At 47.2% G+C, this 19,897-nt stretch overlaps 1 protein-coding gene across 1 annotated transcript in view; it reads right to left on the reverse strand.

Annotated features, from left to right (window-relative positions):
* LRFN2 (leucine rich repeat and fibronectin type III domain containing 2) overlaps positions 1 to 19,897 on the reverse strand; it is a 291,027-nt gene that overhangs the window by 254,535 nt on the left and 16,595 nt on the right. The window contains exon 2 of the mRNA XM_006860434.1: positions 2,094 to 2,101. The gene's annotated coding sequence lies outside the window, so the exon portion shown is untranslated. The remainder of the gene's footprint in view (positions 1 to 2,093; positions 2,102 to 19,897) is intronic.

Below are 19,897 nucleotides of genomic sequence, written 5' to 3' on the forward strand. Positions count from 1 at the left end.
CACTCATGCTCTTCTCTCTTGATGGTCCTAGAGTCCTCTGTTTCTGGACTGTAAGATTAACTACTCCCCCATTTTTGTTACAAAACTTCTACCTTTACTATTGTGACAACCTCAATTAGTCATGATAACAACTGCTCACTATTGAATCATACGAATCGTATCCCTATCTCCTCCCCTCTATTTAAAAAAATGAGGAAAGATGAGGGTCTGAGAGGAGACACCTGATAAAGGTCACACTGCCAGCCACTGGTTCAGCTAGACCTCTGAGCTCCCCAGCACCCCTTTACCCACTAGCCTTCTGGAGAAAAAAACAGTGGAAAGAGGAGCCATTGAAGAAGGGAACAGCCACCTGTTACCAGGACCCTTCGCCCTGGGCTGGCCTAGGGAAAGCGCAGGGCACCTTTCTCTGGACTTCCAGCCATCCTACTAAGCTGAGAGAAAAAAACACAAATGGTGGGCACAGCCTGATCCCAGCCAATAGGATGATGTTGTGGATGGGGGTGATTAAAGCTGGTATGGCTCAAAGAAGTAACAAAAAGATAGCTTACCTCTCTCAAACCCATCCCCTAAGGGTACAACCTGTCCACCTTATTGCTTAAAACTCATGGTCTTAGTTTCTTTGCGCTGTGGTAAGAGGAATATCACAAACGGGAGGCTTTACAAAACAAACATTTATTTTTTCACAGTTCAGGAGGTGAGCAGTCAAAATTCAGGGACTTCAGGGGAGATCCGTGTCACCACTTCTGCAGCCTCTGTGCTCCCAGGATCCTTGGGGGTCTTCACATGGCATCTGTCTTCCCCCATCTGGACTACTAACCACAAGGTCAGCAGTTCAATCCCACCAGCTGCTCCTCAGAGACCTACAGGTCACTATGAGTTGGCACTTACCAACAACTGTTGCTTTTTAGAATTCAGAAGTGATTAACTTTAGGACCCACCCCACACAGACATGGCTTCCTTAGCAGAACAGAGGGATCCCTATCCTCAAATGGGATTACAGCAGTTAGGATTCCAACACATATTTTGGGGTGACACGATTCAACCCATATCCCCCAATATTCTGAAATTGTCTTTGTTCTTGGTTTCCTTTAAGGGCCCCCCATCTTCTTCCTCTCCCTTGTGAATACTAGCTCCGGAAGAGACACTGGGTGCCAGGCAATGGAACAAAGAGGAGGCAGAAATGGAACCCACGTGAGGGAAAGAATAAAAGTATCAAGAATGATGGAACATCTACTGTGGGCCAGACTCTGTGTGCAGACTTCACAGCTATTTACTCAGTTAATCCCTGCATTGAGGTGTTCTGATGTGGGAACGATGCAGACAGGCCTCCCCCTAACTAAAGTGGAGGTGCCGGTTAAGTAGCATTGGCAGACCTCTCACAGAGACTGAACTCCAGAGGGAAATGACCGAGGATCTTCTGGAAAATCTGTAAGCAAGCAACGTTGCCTTCTCTGAAGCTCTTAGACTGCCTGCTCGGAATCAGAAGTACCCAAGCCTAACCACTCCCTTACCAGCTCCAACTGACCAGTTTACCCTGAACATGTAACACCAAGATTCTGGTCATCTATCGCTTGTTTTCCTACCTTCTCTTCTCAATTTATTATAAATCCAAGTTTGCCATGATTGGTTGGCAGCAGCCTACTGTCTGTCTATCCTCCTTACAGGCAAAATGTTGTATGTACAGATAACTTAACACTGAGTCAGGGGCTGACTCTGGGCAGAGATGGCCTACTCGCCCTGGGAAAACCACCTCAGGCCTGTCTCCCGTGTGAACCCACCTTAGTGTCTGCTTGTTTAATGGAAAATCCCTGATCCTTGGGCCAGGAGAGCTGTGAGGTACATGTTGGCCTGAGGTCTCCATCTCGAGAATAGCATAAAGATGGTGGGAAATTGAGGCTTCGGCTTCTCAGCACCACGGGGACTTACACACATCACAGCCCTTAAGCAAACAGCAGTCCATGTGTCCCATGTGGGTGGACCCGAAAGTCTGTGTGTGGGGGTGGCCTCTGGCCTTCCCATGGGATGTAGATGCAGTGCATGTCCAATATCCCGTCCCGAATACTTCTCTGCTGCTAAGAAACATGGGGTTCAACCTAAGCCCCTCATGTCCTCTGATTTGGATGTCCAATCCAAGTCCATGACCACTGCTGATGGCACTGAACTGTCTCTGAGTTAGAATTTGGCAGTTTTATGTGGCATTTCATCCCCATTTGACAAATAAACTAAGGCACAAGAATGTCAAATGACTTGCCCAAGATCACACAGCCAAATAATATGTCACAGAGCTAGCATGGAGTGCCATCCATTGAGAAAACCACGGGCCACTTTGTCAAGAGCCCTGATTTCTAAAGACAACTCTGAGACCCACACCCATGTGTACAACAGCGGAACAATTAGAGGGAAATAACTTGGCATCAAAGATGTTGTGAGTCAGGAAGCATGGCCCCACCTGTGAACCAGGTGACAGGGGAAGATTGAGAAAATACTCAAGCTGCCACTGGGAGAAAGGTCCAAGGATGGCAGCCTCTCGGTGAGAGTAATTCAAAGTGGATGAGGTAGACAAGTCTAGAGCCTGTGGTCAGAACCAGATGAGGTTACATCAGCCTAGAGTGATGCAGGGTGGGATTGCCCTTGGGGATGGGGGGGAAGTGGCACTGGACAGATTTCACTGTCCAGACATGCCAAGGAGGATGAAGGAATTAAACTGGACCAGCAACTCACCTGGCCCTGAGCCTTCTGGAGATGGAGAAGGATTTCTGCACTCTGATCCCCATGCCTTCAATTTCACTCCCAGTAATCCATCCTCCACCCCTCCACTCAGGCCAATCTCCTTAAAGGCAAATCGGACCATGTCATCCCCAGCTTAAAAGGCTTCAAGTCTCCCTACCAAATTCCCACCGAGTCTAAGCTCCTTAGCATGATACACAAGGTTTTCCCTGGCTTGGCCCCCAGCTTCCCTGTGCTGCCATTTGTCCTTGGCACTGGCCTCTTTCCTGGCCCCATTCAAGTCTTCTTCCCTCCATCCAGGACTTCACAGAAGCAAGGTCTAGGTGCTGCCTCCCCACAAATCCACATCCCTGGTTTTCAACCCTGACTGGGTAGCAGAGTGTTCAAACTCTCCAGGTGATTCTGAGGGGCAGGCAGGGCTGGGAACCAACCACTGCCCTCCCTGGAAGATTCTGCTCAGGTGTCTCTTCCGATCGTTAAATATTTATTGAGTCGGCCACTACACTAAGCACTAGATATAAAAATACAAATGATAGCTAACATTTATTGAGTGCTTGGCATACACCAGGCACTCTTCTAAGTGCTTTACGTACATTAACTTGCTTAACCCACACATCACCTCTACGAAGCATGTGCTATGATCCCCCCTTTTGATACAGCGGGGAACTGGGGCACAGTAAGGTGAAATGAGTGGGCCAGAGTCCACAGCTGATAAGACATGGAGCCTGGATTTGCACTCAGACCATCTGAGGACCACCCTGCCTCTTCCCTGCCCTCCCAGCACTCATAAGCTACAAGAGAAAAGCAATGAGCAAAAAAACAAATGCAGAATCTAGAACCACTGCTATGAGTGGATTCTGACTTACTGTGACCCGAACTGCTCCCTATGGTTTCCAAGACTGCCAATCTTTACAGGAGACAGCCTCTTCTTTCTCCCAAGGAGTGGCTTGTGGGTTTAAACAGCCAGTTAGCAGCCCAATGCTTAACCAACCATGTCACCAGATTGTGTAAAAACAGCTCCTCTGAGAGACAGCAGCAAGGGGGCTAATGCTGGATGAGGTGGCAGGCTTTCCACAGAACACCAGCCAATCAGATTGGGGGACACTTGCTCCAGGTTGTTGTTGTCAAGTGCAGCCTAGTCTGTTCCGACCCTTACTGAACCTGTATAGCATTTCTAAGGAGGAGCTCGTAGGTTTGAACTGCTGATCTCATGGTTTTTAGTTCAGTGCTGATTCTACAGTGCCATTCAGGAGGCCAGGTTGTTGTTGTTGTTAGGTGCCAGCAAGCCGGTACCGACTCATAGCGACCCTATGCACAACAGAATGAAACACTACCTGATCCTGGGCCAACCTCATAATTAATTGTTGCCACGCTTGAGTCCGTTGATGCTGCTACTTGACCAATCCATCTCGTTGGGGGGTCTTCCTCTTTTTCTCTGACCCTCCACCTTACCAAACACGATATCCTTCTCCAGGGACTGGTTCCTCCTGATAATTTGTCTGAAGTATGAGAGACGAAGTTTGGCCATCCTGGCCTCCAAGGAGCACTCTGGCTGCACTTCTTCCATGGTATTTTCAATATTCTCCTCCAACACCATAACTCAAAAGCATCAATTCTTCTACGATCTTCCTTATTCACTGTCCAGCTTTCACATGCATATGAGGTTATTGAAAATACCATGGCTTGGGTCAGGTGCACCTTAGTCCTCAAGCTGACATCTTTGCTCCTCAACACTTTAAAAAGGTCTTGTGCAGCAAATTTGCCTACTGCAATACGTCATCTGATTTCTTAACTGCTGCTTCCATGAGTGTTGATAGTTGATCTGAAATGAATGAAGTCCTTGACAACTTCAAGCCCAGGTAGAGAGGGCAGCAAATACAGAGACCCAGAGGATGGGAAGAGCATGGTAGATTCCAGGAACTGTGGGCGTCCAGCATGGAGAAGTGGGAAGCAAATGACACACACATAAGGCAACGAAGCTGGCAGGGCCAGTTGAGATTTTATCCTGAGTTCAGTGGGAAATCTTAAGCAAACATCTACACTGAGTTTGAGGTAGATTTGAGCAATCTAGGGAGTTCAGGAGACTGTCCAGAAGGCTGCTACAGTCATTTATGGAGATGAACGGGCAGCAGGAGGCCTGGTGGTGCTGTGGGTTAGGCATGGGGCTGCTAACTGTAAGGTCAGTGGTTCAAGCCCATCAGTCACTCCACAGGAGAAAGATGAGGCTGGCTGCTCCCATTAAGATTCACAGTCTCAGAAAGCCTGTATAGGGTCACTCTGAATAAAAATCTATTGGTTGGCAGTGGGGTTGGTTTGGCTTTTTGGTTGGAAGCTTTCCTGGATTTCCCACCTAGTAAAATAATCATTTAATTACTTGTCAGCCTCCCCGATCAGACTGGGAGCATCTTAAGGGTGAGGACTGAGTCTAAGTGGTCCAGCACCTCTTACCTGCAGGGGAATTGCACGGAGGCTCACTAGGCTGGTTAGACTCAGCACCGTGCAGGATTTCTAAGAGAAGACACTAGGAGAGGTCCTTCTGCCCACTTTCTCTTCCATGTTGTTGTTAGGTGCCTTTGAGTTGATTCCAACTCAGAGTGACCCTATGTACAACAGAATGGAACACTGCTTGGTCCTTTACTGTCCTCATAATTGTTACTATGTTTGAGCCAATTGTTGCAGACACTGTGTCAATCCATCTCTCATACGTTGGAGTCAAGTATGAGAGATGACGTGTTACCATCCTCACTTCTAAGGAACATTCTGGCAGATTCGTTCATTCTTCTGGCCATCCAGAAGTATATTCAATATTCTTCACCAACACCATAACTCAAAGGCATGGAATTTTATTCCATGTTTCTTATTCATTGTCCAGCTTTCACAAACATATGAGGTGATTGGAAATACCAAGGCACTTTTTTTTTTTCTTTCAATTATATTTTTTATTCACCAAGTATTTTTTTTTTCCCCCCTTTAACACTTTAAAAAGATCTTTTGCAGCAGATATGTCCAGTGTAACATGTTTAATTTCTTGATGGTTGCTTCCATGGGCATTGATTATAGATCCAAGTTAAATGAAATCCTTTTCTCTATTATCATGATATTGCCTATTGGCCCAGGTGTGAGGATTTTTGTTTTCTTTTTGTTGGCGTTTAATCCATACTGAAGGCTATAGTTTTCAATCTTAATCTGCAGATTAAGATCTGGGGGTTTCACAGACCTGGGCCAGAAGAAGGGGATGGTACACCCTTCTCCCAACAGAGCCCCTCTTCCCACACTCATGGCTCTATGCCCCCACCTCTGATGGAAGAACATGCAGCAACATTTGTTGTTGTTGTTATGTGCTGTGGAGTCGGTTCCGACTCATAGCGACCCTGTACAGGGTTTCCGAGGCTGTAAATCTTTACGGGAGCAGAGAGCCTCATCTTTCTCCCGCGGAACAGCTGGTAGTTTCCAACTGCTGACCTTGACAACATTAGAACTATAGATAATCTGCAGGAGGCATATCTTGTCCTCCCCAACCCCAGCACACCCCACTAGACAGGGCAATGGAAAGGGAGGTAGCCAGAGTCCAGAGTCTGCCTGAAATCGCAGAGCCCTGAGGTTCCTGGTGGCACCAAATGCTTTAATAAGTCCAAGGGTTTAGCAGGTAAATGGGACACTGGCTGCTGCCCTGCATTCCTCATGGTGAGGGCAGGGCCAGGTCTGGCACTGGGATCAGTGTGGTCCTGCCACTGCTGCCATCATCCCCACCAAGGGGGCCCCAAACCACTTGACACCCAGCTCTACCCTGATCAAAGGAAAGCAGAGGAGAAGGAAAGTGAGATTCACAGTGGACACCCAGGTCAAATGGTAAGTTTCTGGCCGAGCCAGGCCTGACATTCAGGTCTCTGACTCCCAGTCCAATGCTCTCTCCACCAAACATCGTAGCTTTGGCCTGTCTTGGCTGCTCTTTTAGGAATTCATGTCTGGAAGTGCTGATGCTACCCAGAGCACCTGGCCCCTAGGACAGAGGAGCCTGGGTTCTCGGGAAGAAGGAGACAGGCAGGTGCACCCAGGAACAGCAGTGGCCCCCTTCTGCATCTCCTCATCTTGAAAAGCTGTTCTGCTTCACATTTTGGTACTAGCAAGAGTGAGTTCCAATCCCAGCTCTGCCACTTAGTTACTGTGTGACCCTGGACAAGTTACTTAAACTCTCTGTGCCTCCATTTCCTCAATAAACAACAGAGATGGTGGTGACTATAATTATTACCTATGTCCTAGGGCTGTTGTGGGGATTAAATACGTGACTGAGTATGAAGCACTTAGAAGACCCCCTGGCAGGTAAACCCAAACCAAACCTGCTGCCATCACATGGGTTCCAACTCACAGTGACCCCACAGGACAGAAGAGAGCCTGCCCCTAAGGCTTTCAAGGCTGTCCTGGTGTGCTGGTGTAAGATAAGTGCTGGACTGCTAGCCACAGGTTGGCAGTTCAAACCCACCAGCAACTCCTTGGAAACCTTATAAAGGATCGCTATGAGTCAGAACTGACTCCACAGCACTTAATAACAACCAGTCTTTATGGAAATGAATGGTCATATCTGTCTCCTGCAAAGCAGCGGCTGATGGGTTTGAACCACCAACCTTTCAGTTAGTAACCAAGCGCTCTAACAACTGTACCACCAGGGCCCCTAAGGACTCCTTGTTGTTGTGTCGCTAAGTGCCATTGAATCGGTTTCCATTCATATCCACCTCGCATTGTGATTCCAAGGAGCGGCCAGTAGGTTTGAACCGCTGACCTTGTGGTTAGCAGTCCAGTGCTTATCCTACAGCACCACACCAGGACTCTTAAGTAGGTGCTTAATCAGAACAAATGATACTGAGAGCTTCCTGGTTGGAGCCTAGGGACCTGAGTCACTTTATGAGTGAGCTCTTGAACAATTCACAAACCCACGCTGCACCTCAGTTTCCAGACCTGCTAAATGGGGATCATGATTCATCCTGAATGGATTTAGCATAACTGTGGACGGCTAAGAACAATTTGGAAGCAAAAGAGAAAAAGTAGCCTGATGGGCAGGTGACCCCTTCGCAGAGGAAGAAACCCATAAGTCACCCCTTCCCAGCAGGCTTTTATGGACCCTGGGGCCAAGACCACTTTCCTGAACATCATTCATAATTGATAAACTCTTGTCACTGTCCTTCCCAGGTCTTGATTCAGTTGTCTCAGAAGTAAGCCTGGTGTTAATAGAGCCTTTGCTCTCTGAGCGGGAAAATGCAGCCTGTACTGCATTTATCCCCCAGCTGGTCAGAGGAGATGCTGTTCTGATTGTTGGGTGTTGTCCAGCCAGTTTTGACTCATAACAATTCATGATGCCATAGAACTGCCCCACAGGGTTTTCCTGACTGTAATCGTTTCACGGGAGTCCTGGTGTGGCGCTGTGGGCTAATGTGTCAGACTGCAAAGTCGTTTGAACTGCAAGACCAGTGGTTTAAGCTCACCAGCTGCTCCTTGGAAACCCTATGCAGGGTCACTATGGGTCAGAATCGACTCAACAGCACTTAACAACAACAATTACAATCTTTGCTAGAGTGGAAGAATGTGTCTTTCTTCCCCAGAGCCACTGGGTAGGTTCAAACCACCCATCTTTCAGCTAGTTGCAGACCACCTAACCATTGTGTTACCAGGGACATCCTCAGAGAATCTGTGGTGGAGCTGGTGCACTCCCATTGGTCAGCACAACATGAAGCCAGCAGGCAAATTCATTCAGCCTCAAGGGACTTCCTCCTTCTGCTCTGGGAAAGACAATGGGATCAAATGAAACTCTCTGTGCCTCTGTTTCCTCAGGAACACAGTTCCTCCCGGTGAATACCTGACCTAGTGATGACGGAGACCTTACACCCTCTTGTGGGTTTAAGCAGGAGTACCTGCCTATTGATCAGATAAGGAAACAGCAATCAGAAGCATTGACTGAGAAACCCTCACACAACCCAATCCTGCCTTTGTCACTTGCAAGCTGTGTGACTTTAGCTAAATAACTTGGCCTCTCTGAGCTTCAGTTTTCTGCCTATCCTCCAGGTGATGATGAAGAAAGGAGACCATGTAGAGGGAATGTGGAAAGGAGACAGGGTCTTGTGGCAGAATGGTTAGGAGTATAGGACTCTGGTGCCAAATAGCCTGAGTTCAAATCCCATCTTGGCCACTTATTGTCTGGGTAACCCTTAGTAAGTTGCCTTACGTCTTGTGTTTCGGTTTTCTCATCAGTAAAATTTGGACTGTTACTGCTGTTGTTAAGTTGGTTCCAACTCATAGCTACCCTGTACTGGGTTTCTCAAGGAACTCTGGTAGTGTAGTGGGTACAAAGAGGGCTGTGAACTGCAAGGTCAGCCGTTTGAAACTACCAGCTGTTCCGTGGGTGAAAGATGAGGCTTTCTGCTCCCATCAAGATTTACAGCCTCGGAAACCCTGTACAGTGTCGCTATGAGTCGGAACCGACTCCACAGTACTTAACAACAGCAACTGGGTTTCTCAGGCTATAAATCTTTACAGAAGCAAAAGTCTTATCTTTCTCCTGTGAAGGAGCTGGTAGACTTGAATCACTGACCTTGTGATTCACAGTCTAGTGTTTCTCAAGCCTGCCAGGGCTCAGTGAATGTGAACAGCTAACACAGGCACCCACATACCCTGGGTCCCTGAGAGTGATGGCAACAGACATGAATGATAGCTAGAGTCAGACTCAACTTCATCCCAATCCTGACTCAGCCACTGTCGTGGCTAGAACTGTGTCCCCAAAATATATGTTCACTTGATTAGGCCATGCTTATCTGTGTTCTGTAATTATCCTCCATTTTATAATCTGATATAATTATCCTACATGTTGTCAGTCCTAATCTCTATGATGTTCATGGAGCAGGTTTAGAGACAGGTAGGTGGGACACAATCTACTCATAGATAGAATTGAGTTGTATCTTGAGTCAATTCCAAATGAGCAAAGATAGAGGAACCTCAGTGCCATCAAGAAAGAAGAGCCAAAAGTAGAGCGTGTTCTCAGACCCAAGGTCCTCAGAACCTTCTAGAACCAGGGGAAAAGTGATGCTAAGACACATAGAGATTGCCAAGAAACACCAGGTCCACAAATGTTGGAAGGAGACAAAGACCTTCGCTCAGAGCCAACAGAGAGAAAAAGCCTTCCTTAGAGCTAAACCAAGGAGCTCTGGTAGCGTAGTGGCTACAAATCGGGCTAAGAACCTCAAGGTCAGCAGTTCAAAACTACCAGCTGTTCTGAGGGAGAAAGATGAGGCTTTCTGCTCCCATAAAGATTTACAGCCTTGGAAACCCTGTGCAAGGTCGGTATGAATCAGAACCGACTCCATGGCATACCACCACCACCACCAGAGCTAAACCGAGGAGTCCTGGTGTGGCACTGTGGGTTAATGTGCCAAACTGCAAAGCCATTTGAACTGCAAAATCGGTGGTTCAAGCTCACCAGCTGCTCCTTGGATACCCTATATAAGGTCACTATGGGTTGGAACCAACTCGACGACACTTCACACCAGCAAAGCGCTAAACTGTGAGGGAATGACTCTGTTCCTTAAAGCTATCCACTATGGATGTTTCTGTTATAGCAGTACTAGAAGTTGCTTTGTAACCTAGCTGGGTGACCAACTCTTCTCAGCTTGTCTGGAATTTGTCTAGTTTTAAAACTGAAAGTCCTACATCCCAGGAATCCCCTCAGTTCCAGGCAAATCAGGACAGTTGGTCACTCGAGACCTGGAGCTAATCCCATTTTGCTATCCTACATTTCAGTTCCTACATCTGCACAGATGAAAGAAACACCCACTTCACTATTTTGCAAAGGTAGTAGGGAAACAAAATGAGAGAATGAATCTAAATTATGAATAAGAACACACAAATCATATATTCCACATGCTAGATCGCAGCTCCCTTGATGAGTGTCTGGGAGCCAGGTCTGGGTTTGAGATAGATGGGTCTGGGCCCCAAGTTACAGTCTCTGACTGCAGCCAAAACCTGAAGGGGAGTGTCATTGCACAAAGGAAGTCATGAGAGTGGGGCAGAATGCCACAGGATGGCAACCTCCTTCTATAGACCCAGTAAAGGAGAGTGAGTATAACACTCTCCATCCCACCCCACCCTACCCCCATGTCCACCTCAATTAGAGGACACAACATAGGACAGCATGAGTGTGAAATCAGGAGCCAGGCTGCTTAGATTCAAATCCAAGCGCCAACCTCTTACTAACTGTGTGACTTTGGACTAGCTACATAGCCACTCTGGAACTAATAACAGTGCCCATCATACAAATAAAATGGCACATAGAGCTTACACTGGAACAGTGCTGGGCCCAAGGGAAGGCTTCCATACACAGTTGTTGTTGCTGTTATTAGGGTCCGTCGAGTTGATTTCCACGCACAATGACCCCGTGTGACAGAGCAGAACTGCCCCACAGGGTTTTCTAGACTGTCTCCTTGACACAGCAGCTGTTCAGGGCTTTCTTCCAGAGAGTGGCTGACTGGGTTTACACTGTCAACCTATCAGTCAGCAGCCTAGTGCTTCAACGTGGGGCTGCCATTGCTCCTTCGGTACACAGTAGTCATGCTTATAGGGGTGTGGTGTGATGTGACACGAGGTGCTATAACTAAACAACATAGCAGATGCCTTGGTGATGCAGTGGTTAAAGTGCTAGGCTGCTAACTGTGGTTCAAATCCACCCGCCGCTCAGTAAGAGAATGCTATGGCAGCCTGCTTCCATAAAGATTACAGCCTCAGAAACCTTATGGACCAGTTCTACTTGTTCTGTAGGGTTGTAATGAATTGGAATCGACTCCGTGGCACACAAAAGCCACAGTAACATAACAAAACTGAATCCACACATAATGTAGCCATTCTATTAGCCTCTGAACTTCAGGGTCCTCACCTTTAAACTTCCTTCCCCCTTCCTTCCTTACTTCAATGATGGTAGAAGAAGAGAAACATGGCTTGGGCTCTAATTTTTTAAAGTGGGCATGGGAGGGAGGACGATAGTGTGCACTCTAATAAATATAACAATATCATCATAATCCTAGAGGGTAACATGATACAGGTTAGGCTCTGCATTAAAAACTGAATTGAGAGACAGAGAGACAACACAGATGGAAAAGAGATGGAGAGGCAGAGAAAGGCCGGTGGATGGAGACAGAGAGAAAGGGCAGAACTTAAAGAGCAGGGAATCAATGCTGTACAGTAATTTAAAAACCAATATACAGTAAATATCAGTTCAGCGTTGTAGAATAGCAAGAGGTCAGATAACTCACCTCTCCAACCAGACCAGCCCCCAGAGCTCCCAGTGACCTCCCCTGTAATCCAGCCAAGCTCCCTGGCTCTCTCTGAGTTTCTCCTGAAGCTACTGGTACCTGTGGTCTCCCTATGACGTGCCTGCAATTTATGGAGCAGGCTGATCACGTAGCCCTGGAAATGAGCTTAGGGCATTTACTTCTCCCTCACTGGGGAACAGGATTGGACTGGGGCTTCCTGGGATTCCAGCCCCAGACTTGGTGCGGGACTCCAGTTAGGCCCCCTCCCCAGCTTTCCTCCAGGGGCTTTTGCTGCTTCCCAAGCTGGCTTTCACTGCATCCCTGGCTCTTCCTGTGGCTTCATACCATCTCCTGTCACTGCCCTAGACATTGACTCCACCGTCCCGACAGAATGACTGACAGCCCGTGGGCTGGTTTCTACCTGCTGCTGGAGGGCTTCACTATCCACCCCTGTGTCCTAGGTTCTAGGTTCCGTTCTTGCCCCAAATGCTTTCTGGCTCCTGCAGAACAAACGAAATGATCCAGGACAGCCTTCTTACCGCCACCAGGAGCAGCCCCAGGAGAAGGGTGGGAGGAAAGGGGCAGCAATTGTGGCATTCTCTGGTCCTCTCCCCACATAATGCACCAGGCTGAGTCAGGTGCCTCCATCCTTGATAGTTATTGTTGTTAAGTGCCGTGGAGTCAGTTCCGACCCATAGTGACTCTGTATAAGTTTTGCAAGGAGCAGCTGGTGAGCTTGAACTGCCGACCTTGTAGTTCAAACTCACTTTGCATTCCAGGGAATTGGCCCACTAGCCCACAGCACCACACCAGGACTCCATCCTCGATAGAAGGTTCCTGAATCCAGTTCCTAGCCTATTCTTTCACCCCTCCCCCCTTATCACCCCCAGGACCGTCCCATACCTCCCTCTTCCCTCCCCCAATCTCAGGACATGATGATTTCAAAAGGGTCAAATAAGCATGCAACCCAAAAGGCTGGCAATTCAAATCCACTCAGAGGCACCCTGGAAGAAAGTCCTGATCATCTACTTCTAAAACATCAGCCACTGAAAACAGTATGAAACATGGTTCTAGTCTAACACACATGGGCTGTCGTAAGTTGGAATCAACAGCAACAGGTCTATTTGTTCCTGGTTCTTGAGACCCCCACACTGACTATCCATCTTTCATCTGCTGTGCCGTGTAGACACAGCCTGCTTTCCCTCATGCTGTGTAGACCCAGCCGAGTCACGCACACCTGGAATGGAATGTGAACTTCCTTCCACACATTCTCCCAGTCAGCTGATCCCATCACTACGTCTCAGCTCAGAGGTCCAGTTTTGTTCACCCAAAACTCTCCACCCCCATCCTCCCCTCCTCCCTTAGCTGAATCGCAGCATGGCTACGAGGTGCACTGAAAAATCCAAGTGGACCAAGAACTCTATGTCAGCCTCTGTGCCTCAGTTTCCCCTCATGTAAATGTATATAATCATAACGCCTGTCCTGTGTATCTGGTAGGGATTGTATAGGGAGAATTATGAAATCCTCCAAGCTGCATTACAAGTTTTTTACAAGTATCAGCTAAGTGAATCCACGGTGGTTCTCCACACTTAGAAAAATACACTACTATTTCTACTACTACTAAATCCTAATACTAATTAATAATGATAATAATAGCTCAGGGATTCCAGGTGTGGTGCTGTAGGATAAGCACTGGACTGCTAACCATAAGATCGGTAGCCACTCCCTGGAAACCCTATACAGGGTCGCTATGAGTCAGACAGAACCGACTTGATGACATTTAACAGCAAACAACAACATACTTATTTGGTGTTCACTATGTTCTGGGCTGGATTCCTGGTGTGGTGCTATAGGATAAGCACTGGACTGTTAACTACAAAGTCAGCAGTTCAAATCTACCAATCATGCCTCAGAACACAAAATACAGGGTTGCTATGAGTCAGAACCAACTTTACAGCACTTAAGATGTTCAGCACAAATAGTTGTTTGCGCTCATCTGCTAGCTTAAAGGTTAGCAGTTCAAACTCACCCAGTGGTGCAGCAGAAGAAAGGAATGGCAGTCTGCTTTTGTAGAGATTGGAAAACCCCGTGGAGGGCATTACTATATAACACATGGGTCGCCATGAGTCGGAATCAAATTCCCAGCAACCGGGTAAGTTCTGAACACTGTTCCTAACACTTTATATACAATAATTCATTTAATTCTCATAACAACTCTATGAAGTGGGGATTACTTTTGCCTCCATTTTTCAGATGAGGAAATCAAGGTACAGAAAGCGTGACTTGCTCAAGTTCACACAAGTCAAATAGAACACAGTTAAGTCCTAGTAATGGGGGCCCCCTGATGCTGCGCCCACATATATTAGTGCCAAGCCTTCCTTAAGAATGCGCCTTGCTTTTCTGCCTTGCTCTTCTCATCAAAATCCAAATTTCCCAAGGACAATGAAGGGGCCTTTATCCATCAGATGAAGACGTCTCAAGCACAAGGACTTTGCCTTGTCCTCTTGCAAACACGGTGTTCCGCCCCTACCAGCAGTCCCAGAGCCAGCTTCCTGCCTCTCTGGGGGCCTGGGCAACTGCCCTCTCCCTAATGTGATGTCTTCATTGTCATTGGATACAGGGCCCAAGATTATGTCTTTCTCTCCTCAGTTCCCCTCAATCCATTTCCCATGATGCATACACAGGCCAGGAGGAAAATGAAATGGCTTATTTAGAAACATTTGCACCCTAAGTTAGGACCATGTCCTCAAATCCCTGCATCCCATCAGGTTCTATTAGGGTGACAAAGTAGAACGTCAGGTTAGTGAGGATGGATGGCTGGGGAAGAGGCTTGAGAGCCCGTTTATTAAGTGATCTTCGCCACCACCACCAACATCATCATTCCACCACTAGGTTCACGGAAAGCCATTAATCTTATGTGACTTTGAACTGAGCTTTGGACAGTGGATACCATACACCCCTCACACACAGCAGCAGAAGCCCAAGACTGCAGAGAGGGACAGCACTAGATAGAAGTTAGAACTGGAGACTCCCATCCCACCAGTTCCAATTCCATCAAGTCTGGAGTCCACAGACAAGACTGAGGAGATGGTGGACCGTCGTGAATCTGGTCTTCCGGGTAACACACTGTAAGTGCTCAAGAAATGCTTGTTGAATTCAACTGGATAAATTAGGACTGCTGGCCATCAACTCATTAACAGGATGAGTAACCTGCGCTTGGTTGTCAATCACTGCCCAGTTAGAACCACAGATGTTTAAGCCTGAAAGGTGTGGAAGCACACATGAGAACAAACAGAAGGAAGCCTCACATGGGGTCATAACCTCAAGAGGTGGGGTGGACTGGGACTATGGTAAAGGCTGCCAAGAGTAGAGACAAGTTCATAAGCAAGCATTCTGGAAACAACAACTCTGTAAGTGCAGAGGCAGCCCAGTCCTTCCCCACACTCTGCCTCACTGCAAAGGAGGAAGGATTGAGGTGGCATCAACCCTGGGGCAGACCTAGGACGGCACTTCTCAATCGCTTGATATCTGATATGAACAAAAGCCCCCAGCAGAAGGAATGATGAGCTAACAGGCCCTGGAGTGCACACAGCTCAGCAGAAAGGGTGCATAGGGTTCAGATGTGGGTCCCCATTCCTGCTCTGTCATCCTAGTATCTGAATTTCCCTATCCCTCAGCTCCCCATCTTCAAAACAGGGGCAAAGCCTACCTTCGCTGTCTGCAGGTTGTTCTCCAGAGCAAAGGCAGTGAGTAGTCTGCTGGGACAGGCAGAGTCTAAAGTCTAGAGTACTCATCCTGCCTCTGCTGCTTCCTCATCCAGACCATGACTGCATGACCACATGGTGGGGACCAGAGAGAGCCGGTGACCATGGGATCCCTCCCCAGCTCAGAGAGCTGTGGGAATCACAGGAGACCACGTATAGAAACACTCTGTATAAAGTGGACAGTGTTCCACAAGGGCAGGGTGGTACTACCCGTGTATTTGAAGGAGAAGCCAAGACAGTGGACGAAAGGAGTGTATGTGTGTGTGTGTGTAAGTGAGCATGTGGGAATGTGTACTTATGTGTGTGAAAGTATGTGTATGTGTGTGAGGATGTGAGTGTGCGTGTGAGTATGTGTACACGCACATGGAGGTGTGCACACTCGGATATGCGATGTATGGATGGAAATGTGGGTGTGCATACATGGGTGTGTATGCATGTATGAGTATATGCATGCATGTGTTGCACTTGCATGTGTGTGCATGTGTGCAAGTATAGAGTGTAAATATGGGTATGTGGGACCATGTGTATGTGCATTGAAATATATGTAAGTCTGTATGTTGTCATTGTTGTTAAGTGCTGTGGCTTCAGTTCCAATTCATAAGGACCCTGCATAGGGTTTCCGAGGAACTTCTGGTAGGTTTGAACTGCTGATTCTACAGCAGCACAATTCAGGATCAGGAATGCTCATGATATAGTTCTTCAGTCAGGAGACCAGAACAGCCTCTTCTCAGCCATGCTCTCAGACACAGCTCTCTCCAGCCTTTGGCCTTTCAGCCCCCTGCCCTGCTCAAGCAAGTGCTACAAATGTCTTTTAGTGGAGCTGATAAATGCCCAAAGGCACCCCACTCTGCCAGTAAGCTTCAGTCCAAAGGCACTCAGCTCTAATTCTGTAGATTGGCAAACCTAGGTCCCCAGATTCAGTGCCTGGGAGGTCCCTCACTCCACCAGCTTTCTTGCTCTGTCTCCGGCTGGTCTCCTGGTTCCGGTGCCTCTGTGCTTCTGTTTCTTGCCATCTGTCTCGGTCACTGGTACCACAGATCTGTCTACTAGATCATGGAAGCTCAGTGCAGGCATCTCTGCTCCAAAAGGTGTGCTCCAGTCCTAGTTCTGCTTCCTTCATAGTAGCGAGATACCCCTTCCTGCCTCTGGGATGATCCTTTTGTGCCTGTTGCTATTAAGTGCCACTGAGGAGCAGCTGGTGGGTTTAAGCCTAGCGGATGGCAAAACTGACCAGATCCCATGTTAAGATTCCATGCTTTTTTTTTTTTTTTTTTACATTACCACCACCACCACCACCACACACACACACACACACACACACACACACACACACACACCACAAAGTCATGTTCCTTATTTACAAGCAAGTTATCCAATCCCCTTGGTGGGTCACAAACACCTAGTATTTACATAATGTTACCCCATCATTTAGTGGGCGTTACAAAGACTATGGCTAGAAGGGCCATATGAGGCAATTCACTATCCTGCAGTATATGTGAGTATGCAGGAGTACATGTATGTGCACATGTGAGCAATCGTAACTGTGTGAGAGTGTGTGTGCACATGTGTGTAAGCATATGTGAGTGTGTATGTATGTAAGAGCATTGCATGCATACATGAGTGTGATGAGTGTGATTGTGACCATGTATAGATGTGTATGTAAGAGTGTGTACATGTGTGCATATGTATATGAAAGTATGTTCATGAGAATGTGTGTGTGCATGTGTCTGAATGTATTTGAGACAGTGTGAATATGCAGGAGTGTATGTGTACATGCATGTGTGTATATAAGCATATGTATGCATACATGTATATGAGTGTATGTGAGAGCATTTAGGCATATATAGGAGTATGTATGTGTATATGTATATGACTATATGGGAGAGTATTGAGTATGTAGGGATTTGTATGTGTATATGAATGTGGTTGTATGTGAGAATATGTGAGTATGTAGGAGTGTGTGTACATGCATGTGTGGTGTGAGAGTATGTAGCAGTGTATATGTGTGCATGTGTGTGACTATATGTGACAGAGTATGAATATGTAGGAGTGTGTGTATGTGTGTGAATGTATGATTATGTAGGTTTATGTGTATGTGTACATGTGTGTGAGTGTGTAGGAATGTGTATGTATACATGCATATGAGTGTATAAAGACTATGTATGTAGGAGTGGATGCATGTGTACATGTGTGTGAGTGTGTGTGTAACTGTAGGAGAGTGTGTACATGTGAGTGATTGTATGTGAGAGTGTGTGAGTATGTAGGGGTATGGGTAAGTGTATATGTGTGTAGTGTATGTGACTGTGTAGGGGTGTGTGTATGTATACATGTGGGAGTGAGTATGTAGAAGTGTGTGTGGACGTATGTGAGTATATAGGAGATCATGTGTGTGAGTAAGTGAGTGAATATGTGGGAGTGTGTGTACATGTGCAAGTGTGTGTGAGTATGTAGAAGTGCATGCATGTGGTAGATTTGGGATGGTAGTCATCCCAAAATCTGTAGCACTCAGTGAATTTGGGGAAGGTTAATGAGCAGCCCGAGAACACAAGCGGGGGGAGCATCGGCAGTGCTGTCTGGCAGGTGAACAGGATAAGCAGAAGACCAGAGGACCCCAGCCAAGTCTTTGTAGGTCTGTGATGGCTCAGAGAATGCACTTTTGCTCTAAGGCAGACTTACGGACTCATAAATCAAAGGATCCAATATTTAAACCAGAAGGCACTTTGGAAAGCACTCAGACCCATGCTACAGGTGAGGGCAACAAAGGGGAGGGACTCAGCAAGGAGGGGCTCACATCCAAAAACTCACAGTTTTCTGTTCGCCAACCCCCCCCCCCCCGGCCGAAAGTGATCCAGGACCATGTTGCCACATCTTGTCCCCTACAAGGACCTCTAACCCATATGTTCTCCATGACTTCTCTCATCTCTGCCTCAGGAGTACAATCCAGGTATAACACTGCTTCAGCATAGTGGACAGGGCATCACTGGCTCGCCTTTGCCCACACAGGGATCTTGAATCCATCTTTAGGCTGACATGGCCTCATTTTATGGCCCCTGTTTGGTCATTCCCAGAGGTCTCTGGGGGCTCAGAAAGGCTGGTGTGCCTTCACCCTCATCACCATCAGCTTAGAAGACGGGGGTGGTACATCTCTCTCTCTCCCCAGGCACTGAATCTCAAGCCATAGAATAATTTTAGCAAACTCCCCAAATTTCTCCAAGTCCTACAGACTGAGTGCCCACATGTCACACATTTTGGGAACCATGTTGTTGCTGTGGTTCTGTGCCATAGAGTTGGCTCTGACTCATAATAATCCTGTATAGGATTTCTGGGGTTGTAGATCCTCCAGGGAGCAGCATGTAAAAGTATTTCTTAAAAAACAAGTATAAATGGCTACAATCTGATGAACTTGACCTATACTTATGGATGTAGTAGCTTAAAATATCAACCAAGAGGGAAATAATCTTTACAGCAAGGATCATTCCCATCCCCTCTGTACACAGGGTTGATAGGGATGGGCAACTTAGACAGTGTGGGTGGGGGGTGCTGTAAAGGCACGAAGTGACTGGCTTACAAGTTTTCAAGAAGGAGTTTAGATTCAGAGTGTGCAGGGGGTGGGGGAGGTAGAATCCCCACTGTGTGGTTTTCATCCTGTCTAGATGGGTCTGGTGAAAAGAGATGGGGACAAGACTCTCATGATTCAATAGTGAGTAATTATTATCATGATTAATTGTGATTGTAGCAACTGTAAAGGTAGAAGTTTTGTAGCAAAAACAGGTGAGCAGTTGATCTTACAGTCCCAAGTGGAGGACCCTGGGACCATCAAGGGAGCAGAGTGGGAGCGGACTGTGGGACCCTACCCAGAGAAGCAGCGACACCAGAGATAGAGGCAGAGATGATGATGTGGAGAGACGGAGCAGCTGAGGACTCTAGACTCATGGAGGGAGAGGAGATATGTGCTGGCAACTGGGAGGCAGGCTTGAAGGGTGTGTCCTTTTGCTGTTTGAATGACAGTGTATTCCTGAGTGTTTTGGTGCACATCCAAAAACAAAACAAAACAGAGGGAATATAAGCAAATGCTGTTGAATGATGAAGCATGCAGGGGATTGCCATCATTGCAATGAA

Source organism: Chrysochloris asiatica, unplaced genomic scaffold, assembly GCF_000296735.1.
Source record: "Chrysochloris asiatica unplaced genomic scaffold, ChrAsi1.0 scaffold00038, whole genome shotgun sequence".
NCBI classification, from domain to species: domain Eukaryota; kingdom Metazoa; phylum Chordata; class Mammalia; order Afrosoricida; family Chrysochloridae; genus Chrysochloris; species Chrysochloris asiatica.